Below are 23,176 nucleotides of genomic sequence, written 5' to 3' on the forward strand. Positions count from 1 at the left end.
CTCGGCAAAGAATTCTTAGATATGATACCTAAAGCGTGACCAACCACAGAGAGAAGGTAGATAAATTGAAATTCAGCAGAATTAAAGATTTGTGCTGCAATGAACACCATCAAGAAAGTGAAAAGACAACCCGCAGAATAGGAGAAAATGTTTGCAAATTATACATCTGATAAGGACTCGTATCTAGGATACATAAAAACAAATTATATCTATCAGGACAAATGTGTAAAGACTCACAAGTTTTAAACATGGGCAAAAGAGATGAACAAACCTGTCTCCAAAAACTATCATAGAAATGGCTAATACGTACATGAAAAACTGCTGGGCATCATTAGTCATCAAAGAAATGCAAATCGACACCTCAGGCAGCTACCCCTCCACACCTACGAGGAGACTATAATCAAAAAGCCAGACAAACAAGTGTCGTGAGGATGTGGGAAAACTGGAGGCTTCATACACCGCTGGGGGGGCCGTAAAATGGTGTAGCTGCTTTGGAAAGCAGTCTGATGGTTCTTCACATGATTAAAATATAGACTTACTGTACGGTCAGGGGATTTTACTCCTAGGTACATCCCCAATATAAACGGAAACATACGATTACACAGAGACTTGTACATGAATATTTGTTGATAGCAGCATTATTCATAATAACCAAACAGTGGAAGCAACCCCAGTGTCCATCAGCTGATGGATGAATAAACATAATGCGGTGTCTCCGTGCAACAGAATGTTTTTGGCCAGGTGAAGGAATGAGAGACTGATACATACGACAACATGCATTGACAACGTTATGCTAAGCGGAAGAAACCAGTCACAAGAGACCACGTATTACGTGACTCCATTCATACGAAATGAATTCCCGGAATAGGGAAGTCTGTAGGAACAGCAAGTAGGTTTGTGGTTGCCTAGGGCTACGGGAGGCTGAGGGTGTGTGTGTGTGTGGGCGGGGGGGGTAATAGCTAAAACATATCTTTGAGGTGACAAAAATGTTTTCAAATTGACCGAGAAAGGTTGTACATACCTGTGGATATATTACAAGCCACTGAATTGTATACCTTAGGTGCATGAATTGAATAGCATGTGAATTACATCTCAATAAAACTGTTGAAAATATTAAATAGATATTCTTTCCTGCTGGCCTGAATATAAACACATAATGGCTGCAGCTCGAGTAGCCTCCTTGAACCTTTGGGTAGATTCATGATAGTGGATCAAGAAGACGGAACAGTCCTGGATCCTGGTCACTTTGGACTATTACACAAGTTCTAGAATGCGTATCTCTGCTCTCTATTACATGACAGAGAAGTCATCTTCTACCTTGCTGGGTTTTTTAAATAGCAGATATAGAAGTTCTGATACTGTCTTCTCATAGCTAATTGGAGAACATTTTGTTCTCTCTTGGAAGATCAGTCAAGGACTCAAGAAGTAGGGTGGGTCTGGAGGCAGAGCCCAAACAACCGTGGTAGCTCTTATGCTGTTTCCCCAAATATTCCGGCTCTTTCCATGTCAGGTATATGATAAAATTGCTCTTCCTGCTCCTTTGTGGTTGGGTGGGACAATGTGACTAGCCCTGGCCAAAAAAGGGGTAAGGTGAAGGCACTTCTGGGCTAAGGATCTAAAACTATTGGCATGATACCCTCCAGAGCACATTCTTACCCATAGCAACACTGTTCTCAGTGGGGGCTGTTCCCGGATCCCGTAGAGAGGATCCAGCAGAACAGAGCCCCAAACAACAGGCAATAGACATGTTGTGCCACAGAGAAACAAACATCAGTTGTTTTCAGCCACTGAAGTGTTGGAACTGTTTGTTACCACAGCATAACCTAGCCTCTACTGACTGATACACCTGTCTGTGGCAAGATCACGTTTCTTTGAAGTTTTGTGTTTTAATTTTAAAAATATTGTCCTCCACGGTGGGGGCACCTGGGTGACTCAGTCGGTTAAGCATCTGACTCTTGGTTTTGGCTCAGGCCGTGATCTCACGGTTTGTGAATTCAAGCCCTGTGTCAGGCTCCACATTGACCAGGCAGGGCCTGCTTGGGATTCTCTCTCTCTCTATCTCTCCCTTTCTCTCTGCCCTCCCCATTCATTCTCTCTCTCTCTCTCTCAAAAATAAATAAATTTAAAAATAAATCAAAATGAAAATATTGTACTCCATGGCAAACTAGTGATCATCCTAGTATAAAAATAACATTTTCCCTCAAATTGCTCATTAAATTAAGGCTTCAGGAAGATGTTGTCTTGTTTATGCTGTGGCTTTCCGTATCCCCCAGGAACATCCCTGGAAAATGCACAACCCACTTTAAGATATATATATATATATATATATATATATATATATATATATATATTATATATATTTATATGTGTATATAAGGTATATATTTATATGTATATATAAGATATATATATATCTATATAAGATATAGATATATAGATAGATATAAATATATATAAGATATATTATGATATATATATTAAGATATATATATAGATGCACACACACACACACACACACACACACATATGTGTATATATATATATCCCAGGGCCAAGCTCTGGACTCTGAATCCCAGACGATACACTGTAAGGACTCTGAAGAACCATCAAAATGTATTTGAAACCATTTTTAATTGGTGCTATGTGATAGACATATGGAAGATTCCAGTCTTTCCAGGTATGGGCTACGTATGAACCGTGTCAATGAGAGGCTCCGCTGAGAACAACGGTAATGGGCGCACGTGGTCTTTGCAGTCAGACGGGAGTTCAAATCCTCTCTCTGCCAGGATCTTAACCTTTTCCAGCCTCAGCTTCTTATCTGCAAAACGGAGCAAACAGCACGAATTTCAAAAGGTTAACATAAGATCCAAGGAGCTAATGAGCGGATGACGCACTTCACATAGAGCCTGGAACATGGAATACTGCAAGCATGATAGTTACTGTCCTTAATAACCTTAATTTGGCAAGTATTAAAAGACAATAAAACCGAGTGGAGGCCAGAAAATGGGTAAACAGATATTCGCATACTCAGCTGGTAGAAACCTACATTGGCTCCTTCTTTCTGGAAGACACATTAAAAATGGATACACCCTCATGACCCACTCCAGTTGCATTAGAAATCCTAAGGAAGGAAGTAATTTGACAAATATGAGAAATTCGATGTACAAACAACAAAAACATTCAAGAATAGGGTATGTGCTCAATAGATTCTGACGAATCCTATTGGCAGCAAATGAGAAGTTTTCAAACTCTTTCGACTGGAATTCACATAAGAAATACATATTCTATCACAACCCAGTATGCACCCATTTGTTTAACCACGCAGAATCGTTGCACAGATACTTATCTTCCCTCATGCAACACATCCGATTTTTCTATTCCACCCAGCCCTATTCTTTTCTGTCTCATTTATTTTAAATATTGATCTTGACTCACTAAATTCGTGTTCTTACCCACTGAAGAGTCATGAGCTACAGTTTGGAAAATATCACCGTGGGTAGATTTTACAAAAGGTGATTTAGGATGTATACCCGCTGACAAGGAAAGGTGTCCCAAGTATAATGCCGAGTTAAAAAAGAAGATCACAAAATAGAATGAATAATATTGTCCCGTTTAGGTTAAATGCGTGTGTGTGTGTGTGTGTGTGTGTATTGCATGCAAATAGAAAAACAGTCTACGACAACAGACACGAAATAAACAACAGTCATCATCACAGGAGTGAGAGTGAGGATATATGTATAATTTCATTTTCTTTTGGTTTGTCTCTGTCTCCCAGCTTTTTCTACGATAGGCATCTATTACTTGTGTGCTTACGAGGAATTAGTTGCATACGAAATCAAGAGTAAGGCTATCCAGAACCTTATCTGAAATGAGTAAATGTGGTTGTTTAGATTCATAGCAAGAACCTAAGAACCACACTCAGTTTAAAAAAAAAAAAAGCCCAACTCCTTGTGGGCTCAGGCCTCCGCCAACATCTAGTCTAAGGCAACTAACTTCCTTCCTTCCTTCCTTCCTCCCTCCCTCCCTCCCTCCCTCCTTCCTTCCTTCCTTCCTTCCTTCCTTCCTTCCTTCCTTTCTCCCTTCCTTCCTCCCTCCCTCCCTTTCTCTATCCCTTTCATCCTTCCTTTCTCCCTGCCTCTCTTTCATTCTTGCTTCCAACATTTGTGGAGCATTTCTCCGTGCCAGGAACTGGGGATTGACCAAGGAAAAATAACAGCTCTGGGACATCGCTAGGGCTGAGCTGAATTTACTGGTGGCCACGGCAGGGGAGACCTGATCCAACACAATCTTGGGGCTCTGGGGTGGGGCCTTTGGGGAAAAGGGCTGGTATAGGGTTTTTCAACCCAAGTACCCCAAAAGGCTCCATAGTCCAAGTTCAACGTGGAACATCAGCCAAGCAGCACCATCTGTGAGTCTAGATAGAGCAGCTAAGTGACTGATAGAAGCCATCACAATTTCACCGTTTTGTTCAGTTTCTGAAAAGACATTGCCCTATTTTTAGGGGGGACCCTGACCACCTGCCTTCGTGCAATTTCTCACACCCTCCAGGCTCCGTGCCTGGCACATCCTCCTTTACATTAAAGCCCAAGAATCCTTAGAATGTAAAGGTAAACAAAGAAGGGAGGCCAAGTCGTTGTCCTTGGGGAGCTCACATCCTGGAGCTAGTGCTAAGAAAAACACAAATAAGGAAGCACTTTGGGCTGCGATAAGTCTGTGAAAATAATAAAATAGAATACTGTGTGAGAAAGAACCGGGTGCCTGGGGAATCAGGGAGGACTTCTTGGAAGAGGTGACATTTGGAGCCAAATCCCAAATGAGGACAAGAAGTAGGCCACGAGGAAGAACATTCTGCAGAGGGACTAGCAAGTGCCAAAGCCTCAGAGAAGGGAGATCTTAGTTCCTTCCCAGACCACAAAGAGGCCAGCCGTCTTGAACATAAGCGAGACTGCATGCAGGGGCCTATCATACGGCCCCTGGTGGACCTTGCTAAGGACTTGCGACTTTTTCCAAAGTACAATGAGAAGCCGGGGGAGGGAAGTGACATGTTGTCAAAAGAAGGCACCTTTGTTTGGTAGCCCCAGAGAACGTCATGTCAACATCACACCCCCCCACCCCGGATGTACCGCACAGAGAAGGACCCGGCGTCGCTACCGCGGTATCTGTGCCTCAAATTTGCATGATCTCAGTCCAATCATGAGAAAACAGTAGACAAATCCAAATTAACAGACTTTCCACATACTGCCTGACCCGCGCTCTTCAAAGGTCATGAAAGACTGAGGAATTGTCACAGGTGGGAAACTCAAAAGCTCTGGATGCCCTGTGGGATCTTGAATTGAATCCTGGGACATCAATATCCTAATGTCAGAAGAATGATTGATCAAATTTGAATAAGGTCTGTAGCTGAATTAATAGTTTTTGTATTACTGTTAATTTCCCAGTTTTGATCACTGAACTATGGCTCTATAAGTTGTTAACATAGAGGGAAGCTGGGTGAAGCGTCTGTGTAAACTCATACTATTTTTATAACTTATATTTGAATCCAAAATTATTTTCATGTTTTATTATTTTTTTGTTTGTTTGTTTTAGAAAAAAAGAGAACAGGAGCAGGGGAGAGGGGCAGAGGGAGAGAGAGAATCTTGAGCGGAATGCATGCCCAGCACAGAGCCCAGCATGGGGCTCGATCCCACAGCCCTGGGATCATGACCTGAGCCGAAATCAAGAGTTGGACTCCAACTGACTGAGCCACCTAGGAGGCCCCAAAATTAATTTTGAAAAAGGTTTTAGGACGCAAAGTACAAAACAAGCATCACGAACTCGATATTTTTAAAACCACACACCCACACGCACTTGCCTCTGTTTAGAAACTGTCTGGAAATACCACATATAAGGTAGGGCTGGCTGCCTCTGGAGAAAGATCTGGAATGACAGATCTTTTTGCATTGCGTTCCCTCTTCCGCCGCTTGAATTTACCACATACGACTTTCACAATGAAAATACAGAGCAAAAGCTTGCAATGAAAGAGTGGGGACACGGGTGCAATGGCAAAACCAAAGGGCATAGGGGAAGGGTGCCTTCTACGACTCTCTGTGCAAAGACACAACCAAAGGTCAAGGCCGGGTGGCATGTTCAGGAGCCCCTCTCCAAACCAACTCGAATTTAGGGCAGCTGGGGTTGAGCATGGGGGGAAGGGGACTGTACCAGGTCACTCAATTTATTGGTGGGGGGGAAGGAGAGACGGGCAAGAATCCAAGCTCCCTGCCGCCTTCTCTTCACTATGCATTGCACACGCGCTGGACATACGAGTACTTGTCAAGAAAAGCAAACGCAGGGGCGTCTGGGTGGCTCAGTCGGTTAAGCGTCCGACGTCAGCTCAGGTCGTGATCTCACAGTCCGTGAGTTCGAGCCCCGCGTCGGGCTCTGTGCTGACAGCCTGGAGCCTGCTTCCGGTTTTGTCTCCGTCCCTCCCCCGCTTGCACGCTGTTCCTCTTTCTCAAAAATGAACAAACATTAAAAAAAAAATTTTTTTTTTTTTAAAGCAAGCATAGGAGGCGGTGCCTTGGCCATGGAGCACGGCACCATGAAACACTTTGCGCGTTTCAATACTTCCGGGAGACTTGCTGGTCTGCGGCTGGCCTCCTTTGACCGTCATTATTAGGAATGGGTCCGTCACGACGCTCACAGCCTGGAAGCTTCTGTGGTCCCAGAACATTCCTGGAGGATATTCTCAGAGCAGGTCTCAACAAAGTGATGCCTGATACGACGATAACGTCACCTGCTTTTGCTGCAGGCAAAATTCTACCAGGGGATGCTGGCTAAGTGTTGAGAACAGAGCCCGGCCTATAGTGAGCCCACATGCTAAGGGTTCACATTATTATTATTGATATTATTATCAGAACAAGAATCCCCCATTTGCACGGCTACTAAGGAAGTAATTCCTGAGTGAGTTTACTGTTGGTCCCAGCTGCAGAACGAGCCTTATGCCTCGCACCTGTCTACAGGCCAAGTCACCCTGTCCACACCGTAAGTGATGGCTACTGTTTGCCATGAGCATACACCAAGAGCCCGGACCTGGGGCCCGGGCTGGGGCTCCCCACCTTGTCCTCACTGCCTCCCGCCCCCTCCTCCCCGCCGACATCCCAGCCGATGTCGGTAGAAGATGATAGCCCTGAAAACTAGACTCGCCTGGGCACCGTCTCTCACCGCCGATTGATGTGCGGGCCTCGGGACGGGGTCCCAAACCCAGCGAACACGAGCCCTCCGGCCCCGTCTGGGAGGCTGTGTGCGATGACGGTGCAGTGATAGCTGGGGCCGGGATGGGGGGTCAGGTGTGGGGCCGGCGGGCTGCTGTGGTCAGCGAGGTGAGCCTCTCCCTTTCCGGAGAGACAAGTCAGCTGCGCCGTTGGAACACATGCCCGAGTAAGCCTGCCTGGCACGACGCCGGCGGCTTCTGGCCACACACGAAAGACGGTCAGAGGTGTTTACAGTCGAACTTTCTGCCCCCGCTCCTTGAAGGCTCCACTCGCTCACCCAGCAGAAAACCGTGTGTGTTTCTCTAGGTCGTACGTCACCTTGATGGGTTTCTGTTACTGACAAAAATGTGGATGCCTCTGCCCAGTGTCCCTGGCTTCATGCATGGGTTGGCTCATCCAGTCTTCTGCAGAAACACTCCAAGGTGGTTATTGCTACTATCCGCATGAACAGAGGCTCAGAGGGGCCGGGGAGCCGGTCCAAGGTCATACAGCTAACATTGGGCACGGCCAGGACTTGAACCCAAAGCCTCAAGTGTTCTGACAGGTATTAACGTCCTTGGTAGGGAAAGGCAGGGGCTGAGGGCATTAAACTGGGGTTCAGAGACCCACTCCCCATAGTTCCATTTAGACCAGGGATCCAGCCTCAGGCTGATGCCCCAACCGCGGAAGCTAATGGGGGGCAGCGTCACGAGGTGGGGGGCGGGGGGGGAGACCATCCCCACACCCTGGGTCTCCCACCCCCTCCGAGCCCCCCTCTGTGTGCCACAACAGCCAATCAATACTGGCTTACATTTTATGAGACAAGGAGTTAACTTGTTCAATTATGGGGGAGACAGCTCTATTCTTTCGTAACAAGTAATCTGAGTAGGAAAATCGATCCTGAGAGGCCCCATGCACGCTGGCTAATTTTATATTATCCTCAGCCAATGGGCGAGCACAGAGTAATGGAGTTGTTGTTACAGTTCATTATGGGAGGGGGATCAATAGTGGGACAATCTGAGGTTCAGCATCACAGCTGTGGCCGTAACGGGTGGGGGGGGGGGCGCGGGGAGCTCAGGGTGGGGAGCGTCACTTCCTTCTTTGCGCCCCCCGCCCCCAGACGCTGCTGATTCCCGCCACAGCCCCCAAGGAAGGAAAACCTCTCGGGTGGAGACCAGGAGACTCCCCACTCCCCAAGCCCCCGATGCCCTCCAACAGCCAGACTCCGGGTTGATGGAACAGGGAAGAAGGGGAAGCCTCCATCATCGCGGGCTGGCCTGTGACCACCGCGTTTTCCCTGCTGTCTTTGCAAGTGGCTTTTGGACGGAACCCAGGTTTGGCCTGGCAGCGAGTCCTCCTTGGCATCTTGACGGCCCCAAACACCAATTCCTGGTTTTCTTCCTAAATACACGGCCGAGAGAGACAGGCGGCCTCTGTCTTCTGTGTGCTCAGCACCCGAGAGATGCTGTCCCAGCTCTTCCTGGTTCCTGGGCAGGAATCTAATCTCCCTGGGGCCACGGCATCGCTTCCAGACCTAGATCTGACATTTGGGCTGTTCCAAAATTCTTCCTCGCCACGGAATCGCCAGTACTCATTCGGCACTTCATCGCCCCGTCTTGCGGGGACCTCCACGAGCGTTCTAGAAGCTGTGCTCGTATGCATGGCAGGCCCTACGGCAGCCCCTTTATCTACGTGATCGGGTTTATCGTCTGACTGTTTACCTGGCTTATAGTATTATTTCATATCTGTTATGTGTAAACCCACTTTATATGCATCGTCTCAGTCACCCCTCATGGTAGCTTCTTCTATCATCCCAATATACAGAGGAGTAAATGGAGGCTCAGAGGGGAAAAGCAACGTGCTCAGGACACATAGGTATTAACCAGAAGACTGGAAGTTTAAAGATCTTGCTGGGTTTGAAGGCAGGCCCACTAGTTCCAAACGCTAATATCCACAATGTAATTCTGGAACAGAAGACAGCGGGATATGTCCGGACTCCTCTCTCGGGACCCAAATCCCAGAGGTAAGGGTGCTGGGTTGAGGGGAAAAAACTAAACAGGGAGAGCTGGTGCCCTAATTCTTACTTGGAAATCAGAGATCACTAAACACGGATGTCCCTGTTTCAAGGTGGGTAATGCGGTAGACTTAAAGGGAAGTCATGAGACGGTTAGATGGGGAGAGATGTGAGCTAGCATTCTGAGCCCTTTTGTCTCCCATCAGGCGCTAGAAGGATCCAAAGTTCCCAACAGGGGATGTGGAACTTAGCCAGCTGTCCCTGTCGTGGGCTGAATTGTGACCCCTAAAATTACGTTGAAGTCCTAACCCCTGTACGCGACTGTATTTGGAGATAGGCTCTTTAAAGAGGCGATGAAGCTAAAATGACTTCAGAATGTGGGTCCTATTCCAGTATGACAGGTGTTCCTATAAGGGGAGGAAATTTGGGGACAGAGAGATACGAGGGACCTGCACACACAGAGAAAGGTCGAGTGAGGACTCCGCAAGAAGGTGGACATCTGCGAACCAAGGAGAGAGGCCTCAGAAGACACCAAACCTACCAACGCCTTGATCTTGGACTTTCAGCCTCCAGAATTGCAAAAAGAAATTTTATTTTAAAACACCAAACCTCCGTTGTTTACGCCACCAGTTGGGGGAGCGGGGTGATATTTGTTATGCAGCCCAAGCTGCCTGAGACAGACTTGCAATGAAGCTGCCAAGAAAGGAGCCAGGTGACCTCAATGCGGAGGGCTCAGAGTGAACAGCATAAGTTCAGGGCAAAATGGGGGATGCGGCTGAAAGTTGGGGTTCCAGAGACCAACACGGCCGAGGTAGGGCTGGCTGGGTCGTAAGGGAGGACCTCAGGCCCTGACCAAGGCCAGCAAACAGATCATGAAAATAGCAGCTGTAGGTACCAACAGGGCACCCGGTCACCAGACATGCAAAAAGGGCCAGAGCCACGGCCCTAAGGCCCTGAGTTGATCTGCACTCACTTCAGAAGAGCTCGTGGACAGTGAGGGAGGGGAAGGGTGGAGCCGCGGAGGGGCCTGGGGAGGGTTCTCGGAAGGAGGACAGCTGTCCGCCGTGAGAACCAAACATAATGCTTTAAATAACACCACGCACGGAATGACTAACATCTGTATCCTGGACTAAAGTCAGCAAACTGTGGCCCTCGGGCCAAATTCCGACCGTCTGTTTCTGTCGATAAAGCTTTATTGGCACATACATATCGCGTATGGCTGCTTTCGTGCTACAACAGCCACGCTGAATAGTTATGGCAGCAACTGAGGCTGTGTCGGCAGCACTAAAGCCTGAAATATTTACTACCTGGTCCTTCACAGAAAATGTGTGCCAACCCCTGCCCCAGCAACAAGGTTTCTGTGACAATGGCGGCTGGCCTTTCTAGGACAGCTGGAGAATAGTGTGAAGGGTTTCATGCATTTAATCATCTTGACCGCTCAGTCAGTCAACAAGTGTTCTCCCAAGGGGGATGACCGTGGGCCAAAACCTGTGTTCAGTACTAAGGATTCAATAATGAACAGAGAGTCATGGTTCTCTCGCCGAGGCACTTCCAGGCTTGTGGGAACCCAGACGCTGAACAAAGGATCACCCAAACGTGCTGGGCTAGACTTCTGTGCTGAAGCATCTGAAAATCCGTTAAACCCCATCTTCTGTTTTCCCCAGAGGCAGACCCCGAGATAAGGGTTCGTATGCAAATAGTTTATTGGGAAGATGGCCCCGGGAAATGCCAGCAGGAGAGTGGGGAAGTGAGGCAGGAGAAGGAGGGACCCCACAAAAAGTGTGTAATTGAGCAGGTGACCCTGTGGCTCTCTGAGGACTTCGGGGACACTGTGGGGAGCGCTCTTCAGAGTTACCGACCACCCAAGGACAAGGGGGCCGGGGTGCTGACTCCCCATCCGTCATTGGTTGCAGGCTGCCCACCGGGGCCTCGAGTCTCCTGCCCTTACTGCTTGTCCTCATCCGGTAGACTTGGGAGGAGTGGGTGATCCCTAAGCAGCCTGACTTGCACAGAGGCGAACACAGAGGAGGAGTTGAGGAGGCAGGGGACACAGCTCGGTATTGGATTTTATCTGATCGCTGAAGTTGCTCTGTGTCTTCAGGCGGTGGTTCTCAAAGTGAGGCTAAGGAACCCCTGGGGGTTCCAGAAGCCTACCCATTATTTCCATGGTCATGCTAAAATGTTATTTGCCATTTTTTTCAATTGTCACTCTCGTGAGCCTTTAGGGGAGTTTCCCCGGAGACCATTCTATGTTTATAAGGCTATAAAACAGTGGCACGCTTCATTATTGTTATTATGTAGATATGTCAATAAATTAATAAATATTTCTCATTCTTAATTTCTTTTTTTTTTAATTTTTTTTAACGTTTATTTATTTTTGAGACAGAGAGAGACAGAGCATGAACAGGGGAGGGGCAGAGAGAGAGGGAGGCACAGAATCCGAAACAGGCTCCAGGCTCCGAGCTGTCAGCCCAGAGCCCCACGCGGGGCTCAAACTCACGGACTGTGAGATAGTGACCTGAGCCGAGGTCGGCCGCTCAACCGGCCGAGCCACCCAGGCGCCCCATCTCATTCTTAATTTCTAACGTGGTAAAATAGCAAGAGAAATAACTCCCCTGAACACAAGGTTTTGGGTTCCTCAACAGTAATAATTTTTGAGATGCAAAGGGATCCTAAGACGGAAAAGTTTGAGAACAGCCGTGTTCCAGAATTCTTCATCATTTCACGGCTCACGGGACAGAGACCGTGTACTACTGCAGAAACAATCACCTTCCCATCTGCCCTTGTGTCTGGGACCATGATACGTAGGCCTACCCAAACAGATATTTCTTGCCCAAGCTCTGGAGGGGGATTTTGGGATCCCAAGCGGGGGACAGAGTAGAGGGCTGTCTGGCATTGGCCGCCACAGCCTGGCCAAAGGTCAGTGGAAGCCACGGGCGGCAGCGGTGACAGGGTTTCAGCAGCGATGTCCTCCCTGCCCTGGGACTGTAGCCTGACTATCTCCCGGCCTCTGAGCCCAGAACCATCGTCCTAATCTATTTCTTCAGGCTGCCTGGCAATGCTGTGTGAGCTTGGGCAACTTGCTTGCATGCTCTGTGCCTCCACAGACATAGTAGAGATGACGAGAAGGTGGGAGAAGGGCTGTAAAGGTTAAATGACATAACGCCTGGCAAGTGCGCCGTGCCTGGCACGGGATAATGGCTCGATATGTGGCGCCTGCCGTTGAGATGACGACGAGGGGGAGGAGGAAGAGGAAGGTGACGGTTATTGCGACGATCTACTGCCTCTGGCTCTGCTGCTTAGTGTCCGATGCTCGTCTTTCCCCCCAACTCTCATTAAAAGTCATATTCAGTAAACACTCTTGGTCTCTGCACCCCCTTAAAATCCTTTCCTGTACCATGAATTCCCCAACCTGGGGAAATCTGCCCGAACATTCTTGGCTGCCTGAGGGGGGGAGGGGGGCGTTTCAGGGCAAAGCAGGTGGACAGCCTGGGTCTGGTGCCGGAGCCCCGATTTCCTCACTAGGAAAACAAGGCTGCTCTGGAGCTGTTCCACGGGGCCCGGAGACCGACCTGAATCCCGGGAACCCGGTAGGACCTAGATCGGAGTTTTCTCTTCACAGGCCAGGGGCCGCTGGCTAAATCGAGCCTCACATAGCATGGTTTTGGTCTCACTTCCACGCTAAGATCCCAGACTCCTTCCCGAAGAATCGGAAGGGTTGGTGAACAGGAAGAGGCGGGGCTGAGGAAGCTGAGCATGGGGAGGAGGGAGGAGGAGGGGCTGGCAGGGAGGACAGGCGAAGGAAGGGAGGAGGGCAGGACTGACTCTCCCGGCCTGGGGCCCTCGGTGACCTAGGCTCCGCCCCTTCCCCTCACCACCCCGCGTCTACTCAGATCTTGGCTCCCTTTCCCGAAATGCCCAACGGTTCACATTTAATGACTTCATAAAAAACTGGAAAGTAGAAAAGGAAGAGTTAAATGTTCTCCTAAAAGGAGGAAGCTGTAGCTAATCCCAATTAGGAGGAAGTCCCAGGCTATTGAGACGCTACAATCCAATTACATCAGGTAAAATGAATTACTCCGTTAATGCTGACTTATTATGAAGACACCTTCTTATTGCTTTCATTAATAATCTTTAGACATCATTTTAGCGCATATTGGCTGCAATAACATTTCTATTAGCATCATGGTGGAGCAGGGCTGACAATTAAAATAAAAAATAAATCAACCCAAGGAGCGAACAAACGTAATTATAGTTCAGAAGGAGCTTTTATGTGTATTTGATTAGTCAGTGGAACAGCGCCTCCTTTCTTGCCTTGAATTTGTGTTAGCCCCAATCCATGCAAACTGCCGGGGTCGGACGGGAAAAGAGGACGGGTGTGCGTGTGTGAGACAGAGACTCAGAGAAGGAGAGACAGAGAGGATAAGGTACCTTGCCAACTAGGGAATGGTTGGCACCCAGTTCCTGGCTCTCTGAGGGCCCATGTGTAAGCTCCTTCTCCTCTCTGGGTCTCTGTTTCCCCGATTCTGAACCTGGGATTTGGGGAAAGTTCTAATTTCCAGAATGTGTCTACTATAGTCTAGAGCTTTCTAAAATTTTCCTGCTGTGGAGGACTGAAGATCCCCAATACCGAGTGCCAGATGGGAGGAGCCCAAGAAGAAGAAAAACTGTTTGGGCCAAAACAGTTGCTCTAAGCCCGAAGCTTGGATTCTTCTAGAATAGAGGTTCCCAGCTGCCTGGTTTGTCCCCCAGGGGACAGTTGTGATTGTCATGGCCTGGAGCGGGCTTGGGGAGGTGCTACTGGAATCTTGTGGGTAGAGGCCAGGCATGCTACAGAACATCTCTAATGCACCGGACATTGTCGGCCCCCAAGTGTCGGTATTGCTGAGTTGAAAACCACGTTCTAGATCATTCTGAGACTGCATATTTTTGCACAACCGGAATCAGATTGCCGAAGCAGCCTTAACGGATATCAAAATCTTTGGCCTCCTCGGTGAGATCGTGTCCACTGAATACACAATGAAAAGTCAGCAGAGGAGCACGGTAAACTTGAATACAGTAAGTAGTACGTTCTCAAATAGTCGTGTATTTGTTCTCCACTTATTATGCATATAGGCACACATCAGCCTGTGCCCACCGGTGCCCTTAGCTCCAACCCCCTACTCAGACCTTGGCTCCCTTTCAGAATATACATAGGTATAGGTAATGCCATACACACACACACACACACACACACACACTGCCTCATATATATGCATACATAATGCTTCATATATGTACATACATATATAATGTCATAGATATATATACACTCACGTACATACGTGGGTGTGTGCGTCCCTGTGTGTGGAAACACTTGTGACCTAATGACCTTCTAAGGTAGTGTGAAGGAAGAGGTAAGACACTCTAACTAAAGTAATTACAGATCAATAAAAAGCACAGCTAGAAAGTCCTTGGGGAAATTGCCAAGTCTGGGATTTTTCCTGTGTCTTCTGGAGCCCTGAATCTGATCAAAGTCCTTCATAGATTTCCCAAATATTCCACTTATAATTGTTTTTAAAACAGTTCTCAGGGGCGCCTGGGTGGCTCGGTCGGTTAAGCGGCCGACTTCGGCTCAGGTCATGATCTCACAGTCCGTGAGTTCGAGCCCCGCATCAGGCTCTGTGCTGACAGCTCGGAGCCTGGAGCCTGTTTTGGATTCTGTGTCTCCTTCTCCCTGACCCTCCCCCCGTTCATGTTCTGTCTCTTTCTGTCTCAAAAATAAATAAATGTTTAAAAAAATTTAAAAAAAAACCATAGTTCTCGTTATTTTTAAAAGCAATTTTTTTTTTTAATCCCTGCAACTCTCCAGATGTTGGATGCCAAATTTAATACACCCAGGACCACCAAATCATTAACTTGGACTGACCAGCAAAATCGCTCTGGGACAGGCCCCGAAGTTAAGCTTCTCCTTCTAGCTCTGAATAATTGAAGAGCACCCAGGATTTGCAAATTGAGCGATTAATAACGGCTTATCTGAGGAAATCTGGATCTCCCTGACTCTCAACAATATTCAGGTTGAGGCTGGATGTGAGAGTAAAATAAAACTTGTCACAGTCAGCCATCATTTCTAATTTCAAACGGGGGAGGGAGTCCATCCAAAGAACCTTTACTGTAATCCTTGTTTGACTTTTAAAACTTAAATGTAGCATTTTATTTTATTTTTTTAATTTTTAACGTGTGTTTATTTTTTGAGAGAGACCGACAGGACGTGAGCAGGGGAGGGGCAGAGAGAGAAGGAGACGCAGAATCCGAGGCAGGCTCCGGGCTCTGAGCTGTCAGCACAGAGCCCGATGCGGGGCTCGAACCCACGAACTGCGAGGTCATGAGCTGAGCCGAAATGGGACGCTTAACCGACGGAGCCACCCAGGCGCTCCTTAAATGTTGCCTTTTAACTTGGTGTTAGTGTTAACTGCCTAGCACTCGCCACAAACATAAAACGACGTAGATTTATTATCACGCAGCTTCCAGGGCTCTGAAATCTGAATCGAGCCTTGTTGAGTTCCATGCTCAGAGGGCTCACGAGGCTGCAGCCAGGGGGTCCGCCGCAGCTTGGTTTGGTATCTTCATCCAGGTTGTTCACGGAAAGAAGTTTCTTACAGTCATAGGACTGAGGTTTCCGTTCTCTTGTCAGCTATCAGGAAACGCTCACTCTCACTAGGTCTTAGGTTGTCTTCCTGTAAGAAAAAGTCTGATGTGTTAGCACCGGGGACGAGAAAGTCCCCAGCCTCCTTCCTCTGCCTCCTCCCCACACGTTAGTCCTTACAAACGACAGAATCTTGTTTTCAAATTTAAAAACTTTACATTTGCAGCCTGCGATCTTTTTTTTCCACAACAGAGTTTAATGCTTTGCCCGATTAATCCCCATACTCATCCCCGTACTGTCCACGTCAACATTTTTAAACCTCTCTGGATTCTGGATTAATTACCCACCGCTGCCTGACAAAGGACCCCCCCAAATCCAACAGCTGAAGATCAGAAACACGCTTTGTGCCACACGGTTTCTGAGAGTCAGGAAGCCAGCAGTGGCTTGGCTGGGGGTTCCGGCCCAGGGTCATGCTGTCGGCCAGGGCCGCAGGCATCTGAAGGTTTGACTGGGGCTACTGTGTGGGCTTCCGAGAGTACTCCCTTAGATGTTGGCGGGAGGCTTTCCTGGTCACATGAGCCTCCCTGTAAAATAGGACTACGTGTGACATGGCAGATGGCTTCTCCGAAAGCAAAGGGGTCTGAGGGAGAACAAGTCCTACGTAAGAAATAAAGGATGTGAGCAAACAATCCAGACGGAAACCACAGAGCCTTTTACAACCTAATCTCGGCAGTGACATATCATCACCTCTGGCACAGTTCACTGGCCAGATGGACGAAGCCTGGTACACCGTGGGGGGCGACCCCCCAACCGGGAGCCAAGGAGCATTTGGGGCCATCTTGGAGGCCAGCTGCCATCCTCCCTGTGCCTCAGGATTCATCTGTAAAATGGGGTTAATGACGCCCCAATAACTTAATCTGCATAAAAGCAGTTAGAAAAGGGGCTCCCGGATGGCTCAGTCGGTTGAGCGTCCGACTTCAGCTCAGGTCTTGATCTCGAGGTCCGTGAGTTCGAGCCCCATGTCGGGCTCTGTGCTGACAGCTCGGAGCCTGGAGCCTGCTTTGGATTCTGTGTCTCCCTCTCTCTCGGCCCCTGCCCCACTCATGCTCTGTCTCTGTCTCTCTCTCTGTCAAAAATAAATGAAACACTAAAAAAATGTTTTTTTAAAAAGCAGTTAGAATCATTTCTGGCACATAACAGGCACTAAATAAACATTACTTATTGTTATTATCACTATCAATCTTGTTCAGCTGGTAAGTTGAAGAATACAGGACCTATGAGCTTATAAAGAGCCTATAAAAATAAGTTTAGACAAGAATAAAAATTATAGGCACCAAAATATGAAAAAAAAACTGCAAAATTAGGACTAATATATGCCAGATCTCTACTCTTGGCTGTGAGCTTGTAGGAGGTCACCCCGCCATGAGAGTAACTAGAAAAACTGGCTAAGCATTTTTAAAAATTCTGTTTGAAGGGCTTCAGAGAAATACCAAACAGCCGAGACCCCAGGGACCATGATCCCAAAGAGAAGTGAACTCATTGAGGTGAGCTCAAAGTTCTCTACCGTTTTTCCCCTCCACATATCTGCTAGTGCTTAAGAAGTAGCAATGGAGAGGCTGAGACCTAACCTTAAGGCATCTCAATATGCATTAGGATGACCTGAGTCCACTCTCATTGCCTCCTAGAAACTAAATTCCCTGAAGAAAAGAAGGCAGCAGCCAGAGCCTCTACGACTGTTTACACACAATATGTAGTTATTTGATGAAAAATTGCCAAACATGCTAGGAGGCAGGGTGAAAAAAAAAAAAAAAAAAAGAAAAAGAAAAACAACTGGACAGACTCACAGGTAATCCAGATATTGGAGTTATCCAAGGTGAACTTAAAAATGACTGTGATTCTCATGTGCAAGAAAATAGAACTTTCTAGAAAGAATTCTAATTCAAGAGAATTTAACCAAAGGAGCTAGACTCCCTGCATTTAATAAACCCAACAGAAAGTCTAGAGGTGGAAATCACGATAGCTAAAATTAAGAACTTAATACATGGGTTTGTCAGATTCGACACAGCTAAAAAGAGGACTGACGATCTGGAGAGTATGGGGGTAGAAAATATCCAGTCCGAAAATGTCTGGAAAAGGAGAACGATGGAGAAAAGGGAAAAGGTAGTGTCTGAGAAGATAATGGCTGAGAATGTGACAAAACTGCCAAGGATATCAGGGGACACATTCAAGATGTGCTGTGAACCACAAGCAGAATTAAAGACAAAAACACACCATAAAATAACTGTTGAAAGCCAAAGATGAGAGAAAAATCTTAAAAGCATCCAGAGAGATTAGATATAAATATAGATATAGATGATATAGATATAGATAGACATCCATGTATATATATATTCACACACACGTGCACCTTCACATTATGTCACCCAGGCAAGTGCATCGCAACCAAACTCTTCGTTCTATTTCACTCATATTAGATGGGAATTGAGTACGCCAACTGGTATGAAGTCTACACCCTGCCAAGATTCAAATCCATGTTGGTAAACCCTGAATCCACTGCTGTCTCTGGACAAGCAGACAAGCCGCTTCCCTGCAAGCCGCGTTCCCTCTCTGTTCCCCACCTCCTCGCCCGTCAGTGGTCCATCGCCCAAGATTATTACAAAAAGTAAAGTTACTTTTTACGAAAAGTAAAGTTACCCAACACATGAAAGTGTTGGGTCAGCTGTAATTCATGCTGAAAAGGTAAGATTCCTCTGCTCCAGGAAGCCCTCCCTGATACGGCACCTCTAGAATCACTCTTGGTGGTTTAGGACTCCTCCATGGTGCTCCCATCGTATGTATTCTCCCCATTTCTGCAGCTCTGTACTGACATTGTCTTCAGTGCCCAACCCTCCCCACAAAAAGAGAACCCAAAGTGGCAGGGTAAAGCCTTAAGTCTGTATTCACAGTATCCAAACATAATTTGTAAGTTCAATGCGGGCTGACCAAGTTATAACGTGGTGGCCCCAAAGAGTTCACAGCTCTAAAATTTCTGGGCAATTACTCCGATTTAGGCACTAGGCTGAGAGTCTGCAAGCACTTTCTCATGTGATCTCCACACAGCCTAACGGGGCTACTATTATTATACCCATTTGATGGATGAAAAAAACACTTCGGCTTAGAAAAATGAAGTAGGACACACAGCGTCAGCTAGCTAGGAGGCTGAGGAGGCGGGATTGGAGTCCGTGCCCATCAGACATTACTCTTAATCCTGTTCTGCCCCCTGTTGTGGGCCAGCCCCTGTGACCTCCTGGGAAGAGTACGTCCTCCCGTGGAAATGGGTCCTGTATGGGACCACATACAACTCAGATGGCCCAGAGAGGGACTGACCAGGACCTCTCCCAGCTGCCAGCCGCAGGGGCTGTGAGAATGCACGGGAACTCAGAGCCTAAGGCCCTCGACATGAGCTCCCCTCGTGCCATCCTAAAAAAGAGAAATCAAAAGCCCGTCTTTTGGTCCAAAGCTTAAGGTTAAAGAAAAAAATCCCTAGCCACAGGTAGTTAAGTGATTATAAACTGTAAAAATAAATCAGCCTGATATAATTGCTCGGAGGAAAAAGATGACCAACATATTTAAAATGTCCATCGTGCCCCCTCTCCCATCTCCATTTGGCTTCCTCTAATTACCTTCACATTTCATTTCCATCAGCAAGATGACCTGTATTTCCTTCGAGAAGTGCTGAGGAGGGGGCCTGGCTGAGGAGCAAGGCCCCTGGTGATAAATCAGGCTCGCCATTAGGAGTGAAGTGCTCATCTCGGCAGCGCTAAATGCAGGATTTATAAAGATGTCTCCGCCATCCAGCCCAATTGTGGACACCATAATAAATTCATGAACGGGTGCCAGGGTAGCGCACTTCATTATGTGCGGGGCTCCTGGCCATTAATCTAGCCGGGCGGCGGGCAGGATTCCTGGGGAAGGGAGACAAATTTATGCGGCCCAAACTTACTCATTCCATTATGGATTTAATCGGCCCAGGCTCCAGGCTGCACCGAGGCGAGGGGACCATTTTTTACACTTTGGATCAAGTGTTTGTAACTCCCCGTTGTGTCCTATTTCTTCCACAATAACGCCCTAATTTTATCCTTCACACCGCTCGCAGGGAAAGTCTTCTAGAGACCGTCATTGCTGCCACTTACGCCGGATAAAATATTTATACAATCAATTGACAGAGAGCATTTTCCCTTAAATGTCCTATTAACATGGAAATGCTCATATGCAAAATGGGCCCAGGAGCCTCTCTAGACTCTTAACCCTTTACTTCGCCACAGAAAAGTTTGGCCCAGGGCACGGAGAAGACACAAAAGCACGGGTCACACCCGTTGAGGTTGTTGCCTCCGTCTTCTTGGGTGTTACATGCACGCGTGATGTGTGTTCAACGTGTTTGCCCACGCACGCTCCGCCATTTCTACCAAGAGGGATTAGGTAGCAATTCCTTCGGCCTCTCCTTAGAACTAAACTCCAGGGATCGTCCAGAAGCTGCCAGATCCACACCACTCCTGTAGTGCCCTGCTAAAATGAAAACTTCTCAGTTTCCTAGTGCCTACAGCAAGACTTGCAAATCCTTGGCATGTGGACCACCACCTCCTGCACACGAGACACCGTACTTTTTCTCTAGCTAAGCCCAGATGAGGCCTCAGAATCCCTCTCAACACAGGCAGATAAGGCCAATCAATCTCCACTGAGAAGGATGACAATCGCATCACTTATGTAGCGCTTACGATGAGCAGGCAGCATGCTCCGTGATTTACGTGTAGTGACTCATTTAATCTCCACGACAACCCTACAGGGTACGTACCGGCATCGCTCCCACGTTACAGACGGGCTGGGGAACAATGAGGTGGATAGATATGACCGGAAGTGCACGACCAGTGAACGGTACATTCCTAGCCCCCACAAACTCTGGAGCGCGGCACTGGAGGCCTTCCGTGATTCACTACACTCTGTTCCCCAAGTATAGCACTGATGTTGCTAAACAGACTGATCCTAAGGAGTCATCCAAAGGGAGAGGTAGGACCCTCCTGGCCTGAGTGAACCGGCCACATCCTTCACACCAGTAGACTACCAGCAGGTGCAACGAGGCCTGATCTTTGGACACTTGGGCCCTTTTGACCTGAGACCCAATTCCGACCCCGAGGTGACAAGAGTCTTTGGGCTGTTCAGTCAATTGCGAGACCCCACGAGAGCAAAACCAACCCCTTCCGCAAACACGTATGAGACCTACTATGCGTCAGGTCCTGTGCAAAGCCTGCACCATGCTGGGGGTGGAGACACGAGAAGGAATAAGGCCTGCCCGTTTCCTTTGAGGAACATACCATTTTTCACAGCAATAAATGGCAACGAAGGGGGTGCCTGGCGGGCTCAGCTGATAGAGGATGCGACTCTTGATTTGAACGTCTACACTGGGTGTAGACGTTACTTTAAAAAAATAAAATAAAATAAAATAAGATAGACAATAAAATAAGCTCTATAAAACCTGTGCACATGCCATGGGTACACAGAGCAGGAATGAGGACACAGGAGCAAAGTTCGCAGAGGGAAGATGACAACATTTAAGTGAAGCTTCAAAGATAAGCAGGATTTCACCGGGTACACTGTGCAATGGGCAAGCACAACAGAGGCATTCCAGGCAGCGGTCACGGCACAAGCAAAGGCATGCCGAGGCGATGTAGCATCATCTGCTTGGGAATGGTAAACAGAAAGAGGCTCACAAGAGCTTCTAGAACCTTCACCTATGACTCCCAGCCCTAGAACTCGGTGTCTGTCTGTTCACATGAAGCTCCTAGTGGTGTGGGGGAAGGATGTGGAGACAAGAAGAACCCTGTAAACACGCAGACCAGGAAACAGAACTCAGAGGGAGGAGACGGTGCCCCCATCTGGATGCACTGGAGCCCTTAAAGATAAAAGTCAGCTAGAGTTGTGACTTAGCGTGGGCCAGGCTGAAACCGAGCACACCAATGTGCCACTCACTTGGACCGCGAATGGCATTTGAGACCCGTGTGCTGGCGAAGAGAGAGCTGGACAGAGATATTCAACACCTCCTTGTGTCTGGAGAGAGCTTTCTCAAGAAACGGGGGAAAAGCCAACATTGCGGGTGACCACAACCTACTGAGAAGGGAAAGAGACCAACACCCTGAAGAGGCAAAGGATGAGCAGGACTTTGAAAACACAATCCCCAAGAAGGAGATAACGACTCTAGGGAACTCTTGGGGGCCCTGAAGAGCATCCACCAAGATACGATTTCCATGAACCTGGTATACCAAGCTCTAAGAGGGATGAGACTCACACCAACAGAGTGAGATACAAGTAAATGCAAATGGGATCCAGAAGAACCGTAAGGAAACAGAAATGTGCTGACAAAATCGAAATCCAGATTTCATGCAGGAAAGGGCAGAATCAATAGGTGATCATCAAGTCACGGGATGGAGAACAGGCTAGAGAAACTCTCCAGAATGTAGAAGAAAGGAAAAGGTCGTTGATAATGATGCAAGGAGAGGGAGAAGTGTGGAGAAAATACAAGGACGGGTGAAGGGAATTGTCTCTACTTTTTTGGTTATAATTTGTTAGTGGGTGCGGTAGTGCTTAAACCCCTATAATCTAAATAGTTTGCCATAAAAAAACGATTCCTCGGGGTTGCGTTGCTATCCATGGTATGTAGGTACAAGCCCATGCAGAGCTGGGCCAGAAGAGAGGTGAATGGTTATCACCCCTCAAAATCATTAGTCTTCTCTCCAATGTCCAAAGTTGAGCATTGGTTACCTATTGTGAGGTATCCAACTATTCGCAAATTAGGTGACTTTAAAAACCACTTTACGGGGGTACCTGGGTGGCTCAGTTGGTTAAGCGTCCGGCTCTTGATTTGGGCTCAGGTCGTCACCTCATCGTTTGTGAGATCAAGCCCCACGTGGTGCCCAGTGCTGACAGGGAGGAGCCTGCTTGGGATTCTCCCTCCTTCCCGCTCTCTCTGCCCTTCCCCTCCTTGCACTCTTTCCCTCTCTCAAAATAAGTAAGTAAACTTTAATAAATAAATAAACGAACAAACAAATAAATAAATACATAAAGTCACTTTAGCTTGCTCAGGATTCTGTGAGAAGGATGTAGCCAGGGCTCAGCTGGACGGTTCATCTCTGAGTCACATGGTGTCAGCTGGGCTAGAGGATTCATTTTCAAAATGCTTCTCCACTCCCGCATAGGCACCCTGGTGAATGGCTGGAGGACTGGGCTCAACGGGGTCCCTTTCACTCTCCATGTAGCTCCAGCTTTGTCCACGTGGAG

At 47.6% G+C, this 23,176-nt stretch overlaps 2 long non-coding RNA genes across 2 annotated transcripts; both read right to left on the reverse strand.

The window, feature by feature from the left end:
* Positions 1–2,612: 2,612 nt before the first annotated feature.
* On the reverse strand, positions 2,613–13,939 carry LOC132690935 (uncharacterized). Its single transcript, XR_009615544.2, has 2 exons — positions 12,816–13,939; positions 2,613–2,818 (listed from the first exon to the last, which is right to left on the reverse strand). It is a non-coding gene; the product is annotated as an uncharacterized LOC132690935 (long non-coding RNA).
* A 1,774-nt stretch (positions 13,940–15,713) lies between these two features.
* Positions 15,714–21,298, reverse strand: LOC144614699 (uncharacterized). The gene is made up of 2 exons (XR_013552706.2): positions 21,217–21,298; positions 15,714–15,959 (listed from the first exon to the last, which is right to left on the reverse strand). It is a non-coding gene; the product is annotated as an uncharacterized LOC144614699 (long non-coding RNA).
* Between the last annotated feature and the right edge of the window lie 1,878 nt (positions 21,299–23,176).

Source organism: Panthera onca, chromosome E2, assembly GCF_046562875.1.
Source record: "Panthera onca isolate mPanOnc1 chromosome E2, mPanOnc1 haplotype 2, whole genome shotgun sequence".
Lineage (NCBI taxonomy): Eukaryota > Metazoa > Chordata > Mammalia > Carnivora > Felidae > Panthera > Panthera onca.